Source organism: Rattus norvegicus, chromosome 18 (genome assembly GCF_021556685.1).
Source record: "Rattus norvegicus strain SHRSP/BbbUtx chromosome 18, alternate assembly SHRSP_T2T, whole genome shotgun sequence".
NCBI classification, from domain to species: domain Eukaryota; kingdom Metazoa; phylum Chordata; class Mammalia; order Rodentia; family Muridae; genus Rattus; species Rattus norvegicus.
The window spans coordinates 19,014,480-19,031,732 of NC_141551.1; positions in this window are offsets into that span (position 1 = coordinate 19,014,480).

Below are 17,253 nucleotides of genomic sequence, written 5' to 3' on the forward strand. Positions count from 1 at the left end.
GCAGAGCGCTTGCCTAGGAAGCGCAAGGCCCTGGGTTTGGTCCCCAGCTCCGAAAAAAAAAATTCTTTATATTTCAACTAATACACACTGGTTGAATATGAAATTACATACCAGAAGGGAGACATTTCGAGACTTAAATCTTTATGAACTGAAGAGGACACTTTGGAAATTACATGATGCTTCTACTGATTCACTCACACATTTTCTCTCTCTAGCTCTGTGTGTGTGTGTGTGTGTGTGTGTGTGTGTGTGTGTGTGTGTGTTCCCTTCTGTCTCTGTGTATCTCTGTAGTATATATGCATGTGCATTGGATAGACCTATGTGTAGAGCATGGAAGACTTAGAGTGGTTCTTCTGTTTTCATTCTGCCTCTGTGTCCAAAAGTGGCTGTGGAGAAGAAAGAATGTATTTGGATTAAACTTCTAGGTTATAGTCTTTCACAGACGGAAGTTGAGGCAATAAATATAACAGAAATTGAAGTTGGGAGCCAGGAGAATCAATATTTGCCAGCATTCTCTCTGGCTCATTCTCACCTAGCTCTCTTAAGCTGCCTAGGGCTACTAGCCTAAGTAAGGATGGTGCTACCCACAGTGGTCTGGATTCTCCCAAATTAACCACAAGCATCAGGAAAATCTCTGTGAACACCCATTGTGGTCTATTGCTCCCTCTCTTTAATCTCTGAGAAAAGTTATTTCACATAGCTTAGAGCTACTATGTTTTATTTAGCAATCAAGACAGAGCAATCCTCCTGTCTTTGTCCCTTGGGTGACCATGCCATGACAGTTTTTACGTGGATACAGAAATTCAAAATCAACCCTTCTAATTGACACTAAGTCTCTCTTATGCTCAGCCCATTACGATCTCATCATCTTATGTCTTGGCCATCAAATTGATGCTTCTGTAACTTGGACAGAGAAACTGCCTTTCTTTTTTTTTTTAAATTTTTTTTAAAGATTTATTTATTATATGTAAGTACACTGTTTCTGTCTTCAGACACACCCGAAAAGGTCATCAGATCTCATTACAGATGGTTGTGAGCCACCATGTGGTTGCTGGGATTTGAACTCAGGACCTCTGGAAGAGCAGTCAGTACTCTTACCCGCTGAGCCATCTCTCCAGTAAACTGAAACTGCCTTTCAAAAGAATCAAATTTCCTTTAATATGTCCATGCAAAAGTGTGTCATCAGATTTGTTTGTATATTTTGTTTTTCTGTTTATTTCTTATATTAAGGTATTTAGAGGCTTGTGCTCTGTCAGATCTCAACTGTAATTTCCACATAGTTATTGATCCAATCAGCATGCTGAAAGATCCAAGAGAGGTAACTTCAACATGGATACAGTGTCATGCTTAATGATGTATTATTATTAAGGGTCCTTTAAAGGATCCAAGATCATTTCCCGAGTATCTGTTTCAGGTATCTCCCAACTGCCTATATCTCCTGCTGCAGGGGGTCTGACAGCCTTTCTATCCTCAGTAAGAGCTTCACTCACAAGCACATCTCTTACACACACACACACACACACACACACACACACACACACACTCAAACATGCATTAAAGTATTTTAAGGAAAGATGTGATGTTACCATTCAATAGAGAAGGATTATGCCAAACTTAGTTGGTTAGCTGTTGCTGAATGCTGAAAGGATAGAAGATTTTGAGAAGTAATGTTTCCATAGCAAATGCTTAGGAGACATGATGGCTTTTACTTTAATTTCATTACTAATATGGTTTTATCTGTATGTTAGGATGTTTGGAAGTATCTATTTATTCACATGGGGGCTAAATGATTTCAACATTCTTCTGAACAATGCAAGTAATGAAAGATTGTATGACAGCCGTAGGCAAATTCCAAAGACTGGACCACTGGATTTGGATAGAAAAATTTCCTTTGCCATTTGTAGTTATGATGCAAGGAAGATTTTGTTTGCTGTATAGGGTTCAGGGTTATTTCTGGATATATCAAGCAAGAGCTTCCTTTTACCCCCCTCACATGCCCTGTCTATGCCCTCTGAGATGTAAAAGAAAGCATTTTCGCTCTGCTTTCCTGGAGGTTGTTAATTCAAGTGGAGGGGGGGAAATGTAGGTTTCCATTTTCTGCCAAGCTCTTAATCAAGGTGATTTTCTGAAAATGCAACGGCAGAAAATAAGCTCTTTTATTTTGAGACCAACAATAGTTTTTACAATGTTCTGCAAGGCTGAAACCCTCCTTAAAATGTTGGGGAGACAAAACCCGCTCCCACCTGAAAGGCCTCTTCACTTGCCTTGAAAGGATTTTTTTTAAAGCTATTCCCCTTAAGCTGCTTTTTCTTTCTGTGCAACTTCCCAATCCCATTCACAAACTGTTGCCATGGTAAATAATTATATCACAGATGAAATGTGTACACTTCCTTTTCATAGCTGGAAGAGAAATTGTAGAGGGAAGGGGGAAAAATCAAAATCCTTTAAAATTACAGGGGAGATAGCAGAGGAAAGATTGCCGCCTCGTTAACATAATTAGCTCCATGAATTATAAATTGGTATTAGAACTTGCTCTTCATGACAAAAGGAGTAATTATATTTACTCATGTAAAATTAAACAATACCAAAAAATTAATGGGACTCACCAGAAGCTCTCTTGACATTATCATAAAATTCGGAGATGTGAATATCCTACAATCTGAAGTGATTTAAGCAGCATAAACTTTAATACTGCTCAAATTTGCTCTGTAGACATATATCTCTTGGCTATTTTATAATTTTAATTTTATGTTTATTATCCACTGAAAATATATATTCTCTCTCCCTCTCTCTCTCTCTCTCTCTCTCTCTCTCTCTCTCTCTCACACACACACACACACACACACACACACACCCCACCACCACCACCACCACCACCACCAGTACCACCACCACCAACTAAATAATCAATAACCAAAGTGGTTTCTTTCTAGAATGTGCCACAAAAAAGACCAGATGTCCTAACCATAATAGGACAAGGAAGTACATTTCAAATGCATCTAAATTATTGAAGCTGCCTCCCATATTGTGTTGTTGGTGTGAGGTAATTAGTTTAGGGGTATAGATGATCTAACTATATTGTATACATGTGGGAAATTTTCAAAGCATAAAGAACATGGGGCTGCTCTGAGCGGTGTTTTTACTTAGATAAAGGATTTTAAAAGAGTTCCTGTAGCAATGGGATTCTAAGATGTCAGGACAGTAATGTATCAAGGAATACATAACCTGAATGTCTCTGACGAGCTGAAGTCTAAGGTGAGTTAGAAAAATAAGAAATACAGAATAGAGAAGAGCCACTCTTTGTCTCCCATTCTGTAAGTCTTACTTTGAGTAAGTACAGTTAATTTTAGTCTTTACAATTTTGTGGGATCTATGGTATGGAAAAGCTTTAAGTGATCTGTTATTACAGAAAGAGATGAGCGGGGACTTGTTTCTAAGCCTGCCCTTGGTGTACTTCAGACCATTTTGTTTTACCTCTTGTAATTATCTCTGGTCACATTACAGGAAACATTGTTTCCTTGGAAGTTTAAACTTTTGGCATAAAGAAGACCCAGATACAGAATGACAGAAAGGAGCTGAGCCATTGTGTTTGCTGAATGTCACAACACTGAAATATGCAAAAAAAAATGGCCTCTTGTCTCAAAGGTACTGAGATCCTCAAGAACAGATGTGTTTATCATTTCTGAGTCACATTCTAGTCATGCAATGGTACAATTTTTATTGGATGACTTTATGTCTTCTGGAGTATGATATGAAAATGGTTTTTGTTGTTTTTCTATTTAAGATGACTTTCATGTATTTCTGTCTTGTGTGGTTTTTGAAATACACGAGTTGTTTATTTAAAAAATAATAATTTTGTGGGATAATGTTTTACAGTCTATATATATCCCCATACCTTTTGTTCTGTTGGTACAAATTATCCTCTGGAAAAATTATCTGTGTATTGTGCTTCTCTTTGTTCTAGTTTCATTTCTGTTGCAGTAATAAAATAACCAGACAAAAACAGCTCAGAGGGGGGAGATGTTTATTTCATTTTACAAATCCAGGTTATAGTTCTTCAATGTGGGGCAGTGACAATGGCCGGGATCTGAAACAGATAGCCAGATCTTATACACAGTAGAGCAGAATGCATGAAGATATCTATGCCCACTATGTTTTCTGCTTGTGTAACTTGTTTCTCTACTCTTAAACAGTTCAGAACGATCTAAGAAGGACATGCTGCTGCTGACTTTGGGTTGAGCATTTCCACATCAATTCACTTAAGACAATAATCCACAACATGCCCGCAGGCAGACCCAATATGCAAAAAACCTTGAGATTCTCCTACTACTCAGTTCCACATAGTGTGAAATTTATAGTTAAAGCTAACAATTACACCTTCTTTAAAAGTAAATTTAGTATAAAAAGTATCATGGGTCCTCCTGCTGGCTGTTTTTTGTGCAGTGAATTAGCAATCTATTTTGTGCAGTGTACATAGACTTAAAAGTCATGCATGTTTTACTTGGGAGCTAATTTTGTGGAATATAAGTACCCTCTAACTTTTGAGAAATCTTATAGAATACTTTTCCCTTTTCATCTGTTCCTGTGATTGTAATTCCTTCTATTGTCTTCTTTCATTAGATATATCATGGGCAGTCATTTAGACTGATATAAAACATTATGTTTCCTGGAACTTTGTGTATTCAACTTTGTGAATTCAGAGAAAGATGCTTGAAAGGAATGTGGAAATTTACAACAATTGGACGAAACTAGATTTTTATTGACTCAGTCATTGACATTGCTGCTGCTGCTTTGCGGTGGTCGTGATGATGGTGGTGTTGGTGCTAGCACTGATGCTGGTGCTGGTGCTGGTGCTGGAACTGGTGTTTGTTCTACTGGTGCTGCTGCTGGTGCTAATGCTTATGCTTGTGCTGGTGCTGGTACTGTTCCTGGTGCTGGTACTCCTAGTAGTAGTGCTGGCGGTACTGGTGCTAATGGTGGTAGTGCTGGTATTGGTACTGCTGATGGTACTGGTGCTTGTGGTGCTGGTGATAGTGGTGAATACGCTGGTGCTCATCTGTTCTGCTCTTTGTGGAGGATCTAAAACTCACACACGCACACACACACACACACACACACACACACACACACACCCCTCTATATTGGACACTTTGAATTAGAGAAACAGCATAATGACTATGATTCAAAGATGTCTCTAGCCTTCCAGAGTTTATGACTTCTAAGATCAAAGCCTACCATTTGGTGACCTATTAAAACAATAATTGCAGTGAATCTTTAAGGAAATGAACACATGGGCTGGAGAGATGGCTCAGCAGTTAAGAACACTGATTGTTCTTCCAGAAGTCCTGAGTTCAATTCTCAGCAACCACATGGTGGCTCACAACCATCTTTAATGGCATCTGATGCCCTCTTCTGGTGTGTCTGAAGACAGACACAGTGTAGCTACAGTGTACTCACACACACAAAGTAAATAAATCTTAAAAGAAAGAAGATGAAGACATGATTAAGTAATATTTTTACTCAAAAGTGAAGGTGCAAGATTGTCTTAGATACCTCTTCTGTGTGTATGGGATAACAATGGATCTGTTACCAGTCGTGTTTCTTTCTACAGATATTCCTGTAGCCCATACATTTTGTTATATCTGATGTTTTCTATTCAGGCTCCCAATTTGCATCTCTAAATGTTAATCAGGGGCCAGTTGACTGGATAATCTAGCAGATGCGATGCCTTTGAAAAGAAACAGTGTCTCGGCCTAGGGTACAAATCAGGATCCCCTCATACAACAGAGGATGCACTTAAAATGTGTAAGCATGAAAAGATACACACACACACACACACACACACACACACACACACACACACACACACACACACACACACAAGCACACACACCAGAAGGGAAATCCCCAAGTAAGAAGGCAATGTCTTACTCTTGGCTACTGCGGGTGCCAGTATCATCCCTGCTAAGATCAGAGAATAAATAAAATGATTCTTAGAACATAAAAATGGAAGTTTGTTGAGGAAAGGCCCTGGGCAAGAGTTGTGGCATTTGGCAGGAGAGTGTGCTGTTCTGAGCAGAAGGGATAAGCCAAATCTAGAGCTTTACTTCCTTCTCATCTGCATCCAAACTGCAAGTAATTCAAAAGGCAGGTGACCTTTCATTGACTGCATTAATATTGATGCTTTACAGCACAAAGCATGCTGGAGAGGTGAAGGATCACATTTAGAGAGACAAATGAAAACACAGCCTACAGAGGGAGTACCTATGACCATGAGACAATTTTGGAAAGATTAATATTTTTTCTACTATAAAAAATTACAATTTTTTTTCTAGTGGAAATGTCTCATCGTTAGATTTGAAAGGTTATAATTTTTGAAAATCTAGTGAATTTTATCTTGTGGACTATGTATTATCTTTTAGATATTACTGAAAGTTAAATACACTTTGAATAGTTGAATGAGACAGGAAGCCTAATATATTTGACAGTTTTTTTAAAGCATAGAACGTCTGCCTGTTATGCATTATGACTCATCAGGAAGTCAAATGTACGTATTTTCTTCCACATAGTATTAATATGTGAATGTATGGGACTTGATGCACCAGGGAGGGTACCTGAGGGGTGCCCAGTCAGAGGAAGCAGGGAGGGGAGAGAGGGAAGGAACTCAGCAAGCGAAGCCCAGAAGGGGGCAACATTTGGGGTGTAAATAAATAAATAGAGTTTAAAAAAAGATGTAAGTGCATGTCATGTATGGAATTTGTGTATAATAATTCACTTGGTATTTACTTTTCAACCCAAGATGGATAATGTTAACAATAAAATATAATTCCATACTATTCATAATTCTGAACTTATTCATATTTTATATCATATGATGATAAATTCTTGGTTGAAAAATTTAATGTGACCCTACTAAAAACAGTCTATGAGACAACAGGGTTATAGTGTTCTAATTGAGTACAGTAAGTTTGGCTGGACATGGTGGCACAAGCCTATAATTTTAGTGCTAAGGAGGCAAATGTAAGATCTCTATGAGTTCTAGACCAGCCTAGTCTACATAGAGAGATTCTGTATTAAAAAGTCTTATAGGTAGGTAGGTAGGTAGGTAGGTAGGTAGGTAGGTAAGTAGGTAGAGAAAGATAATAGGTAGATATATAGATAGATAGACAGAGAGACAGACAGACAGACAGATATGTAGGCCTGAGGGACCTGAAAAGTTACTCTGACTTGACAAACTACTACCAGAAAATATGGTATGGTAACAACTATAAAATATAAAGAGAATTTTGACAAACAATATTAAAGATATAACTGGTCTGAGGCTAACTTGGGACAGGAATATCTAGGAATCAAATCTAAAGCTACTGTGAGTGTGTGTACGTGTGTGTGTGTGTGTCTTGTGTGTGTGTGTGTGTGTGTGTGTGTGTGTGTGTGTGTGTGTCTGTGTCTGTGTGTGTGAGAGACGGGGGGTACTGTTTTGTTTTGGTTTGTTTTTTTTTTTGTCTGAAACACTTACCTGCCACCAAGCAAATAAATGTATGTATTATATGTAAACTCTGTAACTCAAATAAAAAAATCAGAAGGATGTTGATTTTAAGATTTTTATTTTGTATCAAATTTAGCTAGTTTCTATTCTGCGCAAGGAAATTATGAATTCAGCCTCTTTGTTATCAAACCCAAGGTCAGAAAAGCAAGCGTTGCTGATGCCAAGACACATTTGCTCCCAGAAATAGTGGATTTGTAAGCATTCACAAATCACCCAAAGAATGAAAATCTGGCTGCACTTTTCATATTTGACACAATGGCTGCACGCACATCTAACTTCTCCATTGGCTGGGCGTTGAAACTCTTCCTCTTGCAGCAAATGCTCCTGGAGGTTGGAATGGCATTCAGAATGGCTCCTTGCCTTCTGGCTGAAATACTCATCAGGTCCAGCTTCAAAAAGAAGTTATTTCACCTGTAGCCTACTGGCTTCTATTAGATCACCCTGGGCATTAATTTCAATTTTCATGAAACTGTAACATGGGGCAGGGGGAGAAAGAGAAAAAAGGAATTAAAAGAAACCCAAACCTTGTATGCACCATAACTTAGCAGCCAACTGTTGGAGGAAAGAATTTGATTTCTATTGAATACTGCACTTTGGAATGAAAGAAAACATTGCCTAAATGAAGCTGTGCCTCTCTGTCACCTATGCCTATATGACTGTGAAATCAATTATATGAGCTCTTTCGAAAGTTACTGATTGTGGCAAATTGAATGGCCTTCATTTCAGCATAATTTAAAGAGGCTGATGTAATCAGAGACCTTATACCACAGTGAGAGACAAGATCTGTGATATTCAGATGGGAAAAGGCTCCTGTGGTTGTGCCTTTCCATGCCTTCTGCTTCCTGGCTGCAATGATTTCATAAGTACAAAGGAAATTGTTTTGATGAAGGCAAGGAATGGTTCTGTGGGGATGTGTGAGAGGGTAAAGGAGTGAAAATAAGGTCACTAAAGTCCCACCACTGCCATCATGCTAGCAGACTATGGATTCTTACCTTAGGTCTAATTGTCTGCCAATGACACACCCTAGTATCAAATTTTGAGTTATGCCACAGAGGTAAGGGTCAAGCTCAGACACAAGCAGAGGTGAGATACTTGATTCTTTTTTTAAGTGAGAATATTTGCTCTATCTCGTTCTGTTGAAAGTCTACAGGCTCAAGTAATTGTTTGTCAAATTATATATTTAGTCTCTACCACAAGACAATTTTTACTTTAAAAGAATTTGTGGCAGGATTGACTTCATCACATTTATCTAAATGAGGAATTTCATTTGCAGTTAAATATAGAAAAGAGTTGTTTTCAACCAACACTCCCGCTTTGTTAAGAGTTAGCTGCGATAATCTATCACCGAGTAAATGTGGTCTGGTTCTAATCACACACATGTGACCATGCTGTTCTGTGCCCAGGATTATATTACCACATGTGAATTTCTTGAGGTACAGCTTACCAAACAAAGCATTCTACCTTTTCATTCTTAAATATAACGTGTTTAATATCTGTATATGCATGTAATGCATTTGGATCAAATTTATACCCTATTTTATTCCCTCCCAATTCTTCCCCCATCACTCTATGACTTTTTCATTCTTTGGTCTTTGTCTCTATGAAGTTCCTTTCTTTGTCTCTGTTCCTGTCTTTCTATATCACCACAGAGCCCATTTGGTGCTGTTTGCGTGTACACGTGTATGGGACCCTTTACTGTCGTCTGTTGGGCCCCATATTCCTGAAGAAAAATAACTTTCCCTCTTATAGCAGACAATTGCCACTAGCTTTTCAGATAAGAATGCAATTTCACAGGCACCATCCGCATCCTTGATAGAATAATGAAAGATTTATATTGTACAGATCTTTTGCACAGAAACATGCTTCTTTGAAGATGCTCAATCACTTTGAACATCTATATCTCTCTAACCTAGAACAGATGGCAAAACTTTTCCTACATAAAAGTTCCTTGTGTTTGATATTTTTTAACCATAATTCAGCTCCTTCTCAAGAACAAGACTAATTAGATTCTGGGAGCTCTGTTATTTGCTGCTGACGGATCATGTAAGACTTGAAGTGAGTCTTGACTATGAGGAGAACCCCCTCCCCAAGTGAGTCATGGAACAGAATTCAATGCAAACGCAAGATGTTTATTTTCTGGCTCCTGGGGTCAACCCCCCATCAGCACCTCATGGCAAGTGATCAGAAGACTTCCCTGAATGGTTATAACAAGCAGTTTTTACACTTTTTATGTGTATAGTTTAAATCAGCAAGACTACAGTTTACATTTATTGGCTAAACAAATTGATCTCTGAATCTATTGACTAGCAAGCATGGGCAGATTATGATATTCATTCAAACTTTATCTGGGACCAGAGGTCAGGTGACTGTCAGTCAGTCCATTCTGCATTTTTCAATAATGATCCTGCTGCTCCCAATAACTGTGGGTGGAGAATGGAAATTGGCCTAGCTGTGACCCGAGGCAGGAAGCTGGAACCTGGCCTAGTATTAACCAGAGGCATGTTGGTACAAGGCTGGTGAAAGCCCCAATGGTCCTTCATTTTATGTATGTCAGTACGCTGTTGCTCTCTTCAGACATACCAGAGGAGGACATCAAATCCCACTAGAGGTGGTTGTGGACTCAGGAACCCTAGACTCAGAAACTCAGGACCTGTTGAGCCATCTTTCCAGCCCTGGGTTTTCCTTCCTTCCTTCCCCCCTTCCTTCCTCCCTCCCTCCCTCCCTGCCTGACTCCTTTTCTTCCTTCCTTCTTTCCTTCCTTCCCTTCCCTTTCTTTCCTTAATTTGTTTTTTACTTTTTACTTTATTGGATATTTTTATTTACATTTCAAATGTTATTCCCTTTCCTAGTTTAGCCTTCCATAAACCCCCATCCCATACCCCTCCCCCTTCTTCTATGAGGGTGTTTGTGCACCCATCCACCCACCCCTTCCCAACTCCTCATCCTGACATTCCCTTATTTATTTATTTTTAAACTCCATATTTAATTCTCCTTCTGGCCCACCCCTGACTCTTACACATCCCATACCTCCTCCCTGCCCTGCCCCCCAGTCTCCACAAGGATGTCCTTACTCCACCCACCTCACCAGACCTCTAAACTTCCTGGGGCCTACAGTCTTTTGAGGGTTAGGTGCATCTTCTCTGACTGAACCAAGACCCGGGAATCCTCTCCTCTATATGTGTTGGAGGCCTCATCTCAGCTGGTGTATGATGCCTTGCTGGTGATCTAGTGACTGACAGATCTCACTGTTCCAGGTTAACTGAGACTGCTGGTCCTCTTAAAGGGTTAGCCTCCTCCTCAGCTTCCTCTAGCTTTTCTCTATTTCGAACAGAGAGGTTAGCAGCTTCGGTTGATTGTTTGTGTTCACATCTGACCCTTTAAGCTGCTTGTTGGGTCTTTGGAGGGCAGTCATGATTCATCCCTTTTTGTGAATGCCCCATACTCTCAGTGATGGTGCCAGGTCTTGGAGCCTCCCCTTGAGCTGGATCCTACTTTGGGCCTGCCATTGGACCTTCTTTTCCTAAGGCTCTTCTCCATTTCCATTCCTGCATTTCTTTCAAAAAAGAAGAATTATGGGTCAGAGCTTTAACTGTGGCATAGCAACCCTATCTCTCACTTGATGCCCTGTCTTTCTGCTGGAGGTAGATTCAATGAGTTCCCTCTCCCCACTGGAGGGCATTTCCTCTAGAGTCCCACACCATTGAATCCTGAGGGTCTCACTCCCCTTGTACATTCTAGAGGGTTTTCTCAAACAACTTCCTCCTGAGTTTGCCAGTTTTCATTCTTTCTGCTGGCCCTCAGGGCTTCAGTCCTTTTCCCCCACCGAATACCAGATCATGTTCCCCTCTTCCCCAACCCCATTTTCTTTCTCTCCACTGTTCCTCCCTCCCCCAATATGATTGCTTTCTTCTCCCTCCCAAGTGTGACTGAGGTCTCCTTACTTGGACCCTTCACCTTGTTGAGCTTTTTTAATTCAATGGACTGTATCTTGGATATTCTGTACTTTTCTTTTTCTGGCTAATATCCACTTATTAGTGAGAATATACAATGCATTTTTTTGGGTTTGAGTTACCTCACTCCATGATTTTCTAGTTCCATCCATTTTTCTGCAAAACTCAGGATGTCCTCATTCTTAATAGCTGAGTAGCACCTTCTGGTCTCCTTCTGCACCCAGAGAGGGGCTGTCCCACAGCTCTCACATCCAAAACCCGCCCTCAGAGAGCTGGTCTGCAAGGAGCTCTCTCTCTCTCCCTCCCTCCCTCCCTCCCTCCCTCCTAAGCCCTCTGGTAAGACCCCACTTTCTCCTCATTGACTGACAAAGGAGAGACACACCAGGAGCACACAAAGCATGGGAGCTGCAGGGTGACCAAGTACAGGATCCTACAGCTCTCCATCTGTACCTAGAGCAGTGGTACAGACAGCTCTCGGACACAAAATATGCTGGCAGAGAACTAGTCTAGCAAGAGTGCTCTCACTCCAAAGAACACATGCTCACAGGTTCAAAGGCCCAAAGGAGGGACAAGCTCCAGTCAGAACCAACAAGACCAACTAACACCAGAGATAACCAGATGACAAGAGGCAAGCACAAGAAACTAAGCAACAGAAACCAAGACTGTGTGGCATCATTAGAACCCAGTTCTTCCAACACAGCAAATACTGGCTATCCCAACAAACCAGAAAAGCAAGATATGGATTTAAAATTACAGCTTAGGATGATGATAGAGGACTTTAAGAAGGACATATAGAACTACCTTAAAGAAATACAGGAGAACATAGGTAAACAAGTAAAAGTCCTTAAAGAAGAAACACAAAAATCCCCTAAAGAATTACAGGAAAACATAACACAGCAGGAGAAGGAATTGAACTAAACCATCATGGATCTGAAAATGGAGAGAGAAACAATAAAGAAATCACGCAGGGAGACAACCCTAGAGATAGAAAACCTAGGAAAGAGATCAGGAGTCATAGATGCAAGTATCACCAGCAGAATACAAGATACTGAAGAGAGAATCATAGGGACAGAAGATTCCATAGAAAATGATGACACAATAGTCAAAGAAAAGGCAAAAAGGAAAAAAAGTCCTAACCCAATATATCCAAGACACAATGAGAAGACCAAATGTGAGAAGAATAGGTATAAAAGAGAACAAAAACTCCTAAATTAAAAGGCCAGTAAATACCTTCAACAAAACTATAGAAGAAAACCTCTGTAACCTACAGAGAGAGATGTCCATGAATATGCAAGAAGCCTACAGAACTCCAAGCATATTGGACCAGAAAAGAAATTCCTCCTGTCACATTATAGTCAAACCACCAAATACACAGTACAAAGAAAGAATATTAAAAGCAATAAGGGAAACTGGTCAAATAACATATAAAGGCAGACCTATCAGAATTACAGTAGACTTCTAAACGGAGACTATGAAAACTAGAACATCCTAGACAGATGTTATATAGACCCTAAGAGAACACAAATGCCAGACCAGGCTACTCTATCAAGCAAAACTCAACAGAGATGGAGAAACCAAGATATTCCATAACAAAACAAAATTTACACAATATCTTTCCACAAATCCAGCCCTACAAAAGATAAAAGATGGAAAACTCTAACACAAGGAAGGAAACTATACCTTAGGAGAGGCAAGAAAGTAATCTTCTTGCATGAAACCTCAAAGAAGATAAACACACAAACATAATTCCACCTCTAACCAAAAAAAATAATAATAACAAGAAACTATCACTATTTCTTAATATCTCTTAACATCAATGGACTCAATTTCCCACAAAAAAGACATAGACTAATATACTAACATTTTACTACATACAGGAAGTGGACTTCAGTGAAAAACAGTACCTAAGAGTAAAAGGTTGGGGAAATTTTTTCCAAGCAAATGGTCCCCAAAACAAGCTGGAGTAGCCATTTTTTTTAACTTTTTTCCTTTATTAGATATTTTTTATTTATATTTCAAATTAATTCTCTTTTCCAACTTCCTGTATATAAGCCCCCATCCCATCCCCCTCCCCTTCTTCTATAAGGATGTTCCCCTACCCATCCACCCCAATTTCCTACCCCCCAACATTCCCTGACAGTGGGGACTTCAGCCTTGGCAGAACCAAGGTCTTTTCCTTCCATTTTTGCCCAGCAAGGCCATCCTCTGCTACATACATATGCTGCTGGAGCCAGGGGTTAGTACATGTACAACCTTTGGGTAGTGGTTTAGTCCCTGGAAGCTCTAGTTTGTTAGCATTGTTGTTCTTATGGGGTTGCAAGCCCCTTCAGCTCTTTCAATCCTTTCTCTAATTCCTGGAATGGGGATATCTTTTTCAGTTCAATGGTTTGCTGCTATCATTTGCCTCTGTATTTGACATGCTCTGGCTGTGCCTCTCAGGAGACAGCTATATTTGGTTCCTATCAGCATGCATTTCTTAGCTAAGTCAAATTTTATCTAGTTTTTTTGTGGCTGTATATACATGGGATGTATACCCATGTGGGGCAGGCTCAGAACAGCCATTCCTTCAGTCTCTGCTCCAAATTTTGCCTTCATATGTCCTACTATGAATATTTTTGTTCCCCCTCTGGGGAAGGAGTGAAGCACCTGCACTTTGGTCGACGTTCTTCTTGAGCTTCATGTGATCTGTGGATTTTATCTTGGATAATTCGATGTTTGGGGCTAATACCCACTTTTCAGTGAGTCTCTACCATGTGTGCCTTTCTGTGATTGGGTTACCTCACTCAGGATGATATTTTCTAGTTTAATCCATTTGCCTATGAATTTCATGAAGTCTTTGTTTTTGATAGCTGAGTAGTACTCCACTGTACAGATGTTCCACATTTTCTGTATCCATTCCTCTGTTGAAGGGTATCTGGGTTCTTTCCAGCTTCTGGCTATTATAAATAAGGTTGCTATGAACATAGTGGAGCATGTGTCTTTGTGGTATGTTCAAACATCTTTCAGGTATGTGTCCAGGAGTAGTATAGCTGGGTCCTCAGGTAGTGCAACATCCAATATTCTGAGGAACCTCCAGACTGACCAGAGTGTTGTATCAGTTTGCAATCCCACCAAATGTAGAGGAGTGGCTCCCTTTGTCTATATCCTCACCAGCATATGTTGCCACCTGAGATTTTGATCTTAGTCCTTCTGACTGGTATGAGGTAAAAACTTAGGGTTGTTTTGATTTGCATCCCACTTATAACTAAGGATGTCGAACATTTCTTTAGGTCCTGCTCAGCCATTTGATATTCCTCACATGAGAATTCTTTGTTTAGCTCTGTAACCTAATTTTAAAGGGTTATTTGACTCTCTGGACTCTAACTTCTTGATTTCTTTGTATAAAGATTAATAAAGATCTTTTCCCAATATGTTGGTTTCTGTTTTCCTAATTATAGTGTCTTTTGTCTTACAGAACTTTCCAGTTTTACAAGGTCTCATTGTCTTATCTTAGAGCATAAGACACTGGTGTTTTGTTCAGAAAATTTTCCACAGTGCCTAGGTGATCAAGACTCTTACGTTTTCTTCTATAAGTTTGAGTATATGTGGTTTGATGTGGAGGTCCTTGATCCACTTGGACTTAAACTATATACAGGGTGATAAGAATGGATTGATTTGCATTCTTCTATGTGCTGAGCTTCAGTTGAACCAGCACCATTTGTTGACAATGTTATCGTTTTTCAATTAGATAGTTTTAGCTCCTTTGTCAAGGATGTAAGAATGATTCAATATACAGTAATCCATTAATGTAATCAACTATATGAACAAACTCAAAGAAAAAATCCACATGATCATTTCATTAGATGCTGAGAAAACATTTGACACAATTCAAGACCCCTTCATGATAAAAGTCCTGAAAAGATCAGAAATTCAAGGTCCATACCTACACATAGTAAAAGCAATATACAACAAACCAGTAGTTAACATTAATATAAATGGAGAGAAACTTGAAGCAATCCTACTAAAATCAGGGAATAGACATGGCTTCCCAATCCCTCCCTACTTATTCAGTATAGCACTCAAAGACCTAGCCAGAGCAATCAGACAATGAAAGGAAACCAAAAGGGTACAAATTGGAAAGGAAAAAAAATCAAAGTATCACTACTTGCATATGAAAGGATAGTATGCTTAGGTGACCCTATAAGTTCTACCAGAAAACTACCTAGCCTAATAAACAACATCAGCAAAGTGTCGGGGTATTAAATTAACTCAAACAAATCAAGAGCCTTCCTCAACACAAAGGAAAAACAGGATGAGAAAGAATTTAGGGAAATGACACCCTTCACAGTAGTCCAAAATAACATAAAATACCTCGGTGTGACTCTAGTCAAGCAAGTGACAAGAATTTCAAGTCTCTGAAGAAAGAAATTTAAGTAGCTCTCAAAAGATCAATAAACATCCCATGCTCATGGTTTGGCAGGATTAATATAGTAAAAATGACCATTTTGCTAAAAGCAATCTACAGATTCAATGCAATCCCAATCAAAACCCCAACTCAATTCTTCATAGAACTAGAAAGAGCAATTTGCAAATTCATTTGGAATAACAAAAAGTACAGGATAGCAAAAACTATCCTCAACAATAAAAGAACTTCTAGGGGAATTACCATCCCTGACCTCAAGCAGTATTACAGGGCAATAGTAATACAAAATTGTATGTATTGGTACAGAGACCAGCAGGTAGATCAGTGGAATAGAATTGGAGTAGCCATTCTAATATCTGATAAAATCGACTTTCAATGAAAATTAACAAAAAGGATATAGAAGGACACTTCATATGCATCAGAGGAAAAATCCACCAAGATGAACTATCAATTCTGAATATCTATGCTCAAAATGAAAAGGCACAGACATTCATAAAAGAACCTTTACTAAAGCTCAGAGCATACTTTGCACCACACACAATAAGAGTAGGAGACTTTAATACAACATTCTCATCAATGGACACATCATGGAAACAAAAACTAAGTGGAGACACAGTGGAATTAAATGAATTTATGAACGAAATAGTTATAACAGACATCTATAGAACATTTCATTCTAGCAAAATTAATATACCTTCTTCTCAGCACCTCATAGTGCTTTGTGAAAAATTGACCATATATTTGGTCAAAAAACAGACCTCAATAAATACAAGGAGATTGACATAGCCCCGTGCAATCTATCAGATCACCATGGACTAAGGCTGGTCTTCAAAAAAAAATAAAAACATTGGAAAGCCAACATACATATGGAAGTTGAAAAACACTCTACGCAATGACAACTTGGTCAAGGAATAAATAAAAAAGACTTTTAAGAATTTAACGAAAATGATGATTTGGAAAATAATATACCAAAACTTGGGATACAATGAAAGCAATGCTAAGAGGAAAACTCATAGCTCTGAGTACCTCCAAAAAGAAATTTGACAAAGCATACACTAACAGCTTGACAGAACACCTGAAAGTTATAGAGAAAAAGAAGCAATTACACACAAGAGTAGTAAATGGCAGGAAATAATCAAAATCAGGGGTGAAATGAACCAAGTAAAAACAAAAAGAATTATATAAAGAATCAACAAAACCAGGAGCAGGTTCTTTGAGATAATTATCAAATGTGCTACCTTTAGCCAACCTAACCAGAGGGTACAGAGAGTATCCAAATTGACAAATTCAGAAATGAAAAGGAACACATAACAACATAATCTGAGGAAATTAAAAAAAAAATCTGATCCTACTAC